This window comes from Uloborus diversus, chromosome 2 (assembly GCF_026930045.1).
Source record: "Uloborus diversus isolate 005 chromosome 2, Udiv.v.3.1, whole genome shotgun sequence".
Lineage (NCBI taxonomy): Eukaryota > Metazoa > Arthropoda > Arachnida > Araneae > Uloboridae > Uloborus > Uloborus diversus.
In genome coordinates this window covers 164,731,630-164,735,765 of record NC_072732.1, presented here as the reverse complement: position 1 = coordinate 164,735,765, position 4,136 = coordinate 164,731,630, and positions in this window count along the sequence as shown.

Here is a 4,136-nt window from a genome sequence, read left to right as displayed (position 1 = left end):
GTGGGCGAGCAATTAACATAGGAAAGTGGCGACAAATTCAGAATCCATTATTTAAATATACAGGCGAACCAAATGACCTTTTTAATTCTCTACTACGGGAAAGCCGTGCTGGTACTGCTAGTTTCTCATAAAGGGTATACCTGTAAGAAGATCACAACGTAGGAACATTTAACACCGCTCATTTTCCTTCTCGGATGACCATGTCACATGATCGCCATCTGAAACCATTAAGAAAAAAAAACTTTAAAAGAGGATAAAAGACAGTCCAAGCTTTTAGTCAGTAAACATTGTACATTACATGCAAGATATCGACAGTTCGGTTATCTTATCCGGAGACTGCAGTTTCACCCTTGTTAGGGACTCATCAGTCTGGGATTAAGAGTGACTGAGCTACAGACAGGCGTCATCTCATTGAAGCTGGGAGTGCCAACAAACTGGTAGCTTAAGTAAATTTAGCTAAACAGCAAGAGCCTGAGACCATGGTGGGGTTTAAACTCGTCAACTGAAGGCAAAGCTTGCGTATTAAGCGGTAAGTTACTGCCCTTAAATCACGGCCCTTAAGGCAGAACAGTTTGCAATATATCGATGTATCATTTTTGTTGCAAAATTTTTAGCACTTTCAGTTTCAATAAAGTGTCCTCTGCCTCCAGCTCGATTATTCACTATTCCAGACTGATGAGTCCATAACAAGGACGAAAATGTAGTTTCTCAATGCGATAACTGGGCTGCAGGTAGTTCTGCCTTAACCTTGCCTAATGGGTGACAACTTATTACATAAGGCAGGTGAAACCTTAAATATTTTTTTCTTCAACATTCATTACCCCTTTCTGAAACTTCTAACTGTTATTAATATGACCTAACTAAATAACATACTTTTTTCGGTTGAATAAACATTTCAATTTTTTTTTAGGGAAAAAGTCATTTTTCAAGCAGAAAACTACCATTTCCTTAACACCTCCACACTGTCAAAAATGAAAATCTCAATTTTGACGATTCTTCGATCCTCGAGCACTATTTCGTTATTTTTGACGATCCTTGACGTCACCAAATCACGTGATGTTTGACGAAACCAGAAATCTCAAATTTTTGACGAAATATTTTCCTCCTGATTTCGTCACATTGCAGTGCATTCTGGGAGTTATCGTTTCACTCTTGTATTCGTTCGTTAAATTATCCAACTATTCTACGCAATTATCCTATATTATTCATTAAAAAGGTTAGTGTTTATGGAAATTTGTATGTGCAATGCACCTTATTTTGTTTATTATTGCATTTTTGTTTAGTATTTAAAACACATTAAAATTGAATGGTTCGATTAGGTTTAGAACTACACACCGTAAAAAAAAATCCGGAAACGTTTCTGAGTATATCGTGCTGCTGTGGTTCATAAAAGTTTCAAAAACGTTTCTGAGTATTTCGGAATCCTCTTTTTGTAATTTTCAGAAACGTTTCTGAGTATTTCGGAATCCTCTTTCTGTAATGTCTAGAAACGTGTCTGAGTATTTCGGAATCCTCTTTCTGTAATTTTCAGAAACGTTTCTGAGTATTTCGGAATCCTCTTTCCGTAATTTCCAGAAATGTTTCTGAGTATTCTGTGCAGCTGTGGTTCATGAAAGTTTCGAAAACGATTCCGAGAATTTCGGAATTCTCCAAACAATTTTTCAAAAACGTTTCCGAGAATTTCGGAATCCTTTTTCCGTGATTTTTTCTAAAATATAATTCTTTATTATAGTATTGCATACCATATCAGTTTCAATTCTTTCATATCTAAGAGCAATAATACAAGCAATTTTAGAATCATTCGTGGATTTTTTTTTTTTTTTTTTTTTTTTTTTTTTGAATTTCTAATGACAAACAGCATGGTTAACAGCATAAATTATGCACAGTTATAAATTTTTGAAGAATTATGAAATAATCTAGTAGTTTCATTCCTAATCATAAAATCGTCGGGGAATTGGAGGGGGGACCTTCTGAAAAGTGGGGATTGTTTGTTAAACAATCTTAAACTTCAGTTTTTCTCTCAATATTTTCAAGACAAAACTATCAACATATTGTATGTTTAATGCAGAACTTAAAAACATATCTTGTATCAAACTTGATAGCTTTTATCTTCGGATAAAATTTGACAGGACTTACCTACCATTCGCGTTCCGGAATTCGTTCACCTCAAGTCAATTTCTCTGACGAACAAAGTGTACTGAAAAGTACCAACAGAGAAATTGATGAATTTAAATAAGACACCAAGTCCCCCTGCTGGAACCATTCAGGTTGTTTCTTCTGTTCTTGCCCTTTTCCAGCTCATCACAAATATAAATACTTATTCAAAATAGGTTACTGATTTTATTTTTACAGTGTGCGCAAAATGCAATATATATTTTATTTATTAAAACATTGAAGTCTATTACATGATTATTCCATTTCATATATACGAGAATCCCCCCCCCACACCATAAGAGTGATGGTGCACCCATGAAATGCTATAAAGCGCCCCCCCCCCCCTTAAAAAAGCAACCCCCCTGAAAATGTCAATGGCACAGTCTGCGTGGTGAACGCCCCTCGTCTTCTCCCCATATGTACATTGCATATTAATAACATAGTTTTTTAAAAATGATCACTTTTAAAACAATGCCATGAAATAATATTACTTTTTATTTTGGCATGTAAATGCAGCTGTTCCATTTTTTGCCACTGACTCATTCCTCCTGACTGTCCTACATTAAACTAGTATGCATGCAATAGGTACTGTCCTGAGGAAGACAAATTATAGGGACTTGTTTCTTAATTTAGCCGAGGTAAAAAACCCCTACTTTTAATTTTAGGTTTAAGCTCTTGTTTATTGCATTTAGTTTAGCATATGGTGCGTTTGGCTCAATGTAACGCATATATTCGAGCTTAAATACTCTCTATTTAGTAAGTAGTTTAATATCTTTTGGTCTTTTGACCATATTTATCGAATCTTCCACGGCTGATGAGCTCCGAATTCAACCTTTCAGCTTTATTCTAATAATTGCTACTTTTAATTTCCTTTTTCTCATTGCTATTCATTGCTTGTGTTTTTCATATATATACAAAAATATATTATTGAGAAATAATTCTTGTTTGTTATATTTGCAGCTTCTTTCCCTTAAGGGCAAGTACATTGCAACTAAAATAAATCGTACTAATGAAGCTCTGCTGAGATAAATAATATTTCATGTATAATATAAATTATAAATCAAAGTATCATATACATTATAAATCAAAGTATCATATAAATTATAAGTCAAATACTTTAATATGGTGTAAAAATACAAAATTATTTATTTTATTAAGTCTTTTTTTTTTTTTTTTTTTTGCTTTTGGTAAAATTGAGGCTTGTAAAACGAAAAAAAAATGAAAACACTTTTAAATACATATATGAATCTATTTGTTAAAGAAATTAATACACATTTAACTAATTTAAAGCGTTTCGCTAATGCAAATATTTAAAGAGATATCGTCATTTAGATAATACTGAAGAATTATGTTCCTAATTACAAGAGATATTTTTTTTTTACTTCGTACAATCTAGCTACACTGTTTACACGAGAATGAAAACATGCAATCTTAAAGACAAACTATCAAACCTGACAATTTGCATATAATAGCATTTAATTCATAATGCTTGATACATAAATGTTCAGCCAAATATTAACTGAGATTGACACATAAAAACAAAGTACACAATAACACTTATTTAAAGTTATTTATAATCTTCAATTCATAAATTTTACAGAATAAAACTAGACACACTTGCACTTTAAATATGTGTTCTACGTAATGTAAAATATTTTCAAATTGCAATAGTTCACAACGAAAAAATGATACTGAGGAAAATGTTTTTTTTAACGAGATTTATATGAACTAAATCACTTTAAAGTAATAGAGTTGCAAAGCGACTTACCTATTCATCGGTGGTGGTCTTTTGCAGGCTTTGGTCACCAAAAAGGTGATTTTTATGACAGAATAAAATTCTGCCTACAAAAATTACCCATTTGGTAGAAAGAAGAAAAGTATCCAAGAAAAAAGTAAATTACCTACACAAGTTATGCGACGCAACGAATTTACATGGCGTCTTCTCGGCAGGTTTTTGGTTTTTGATTTCAGTTTGTATTCCT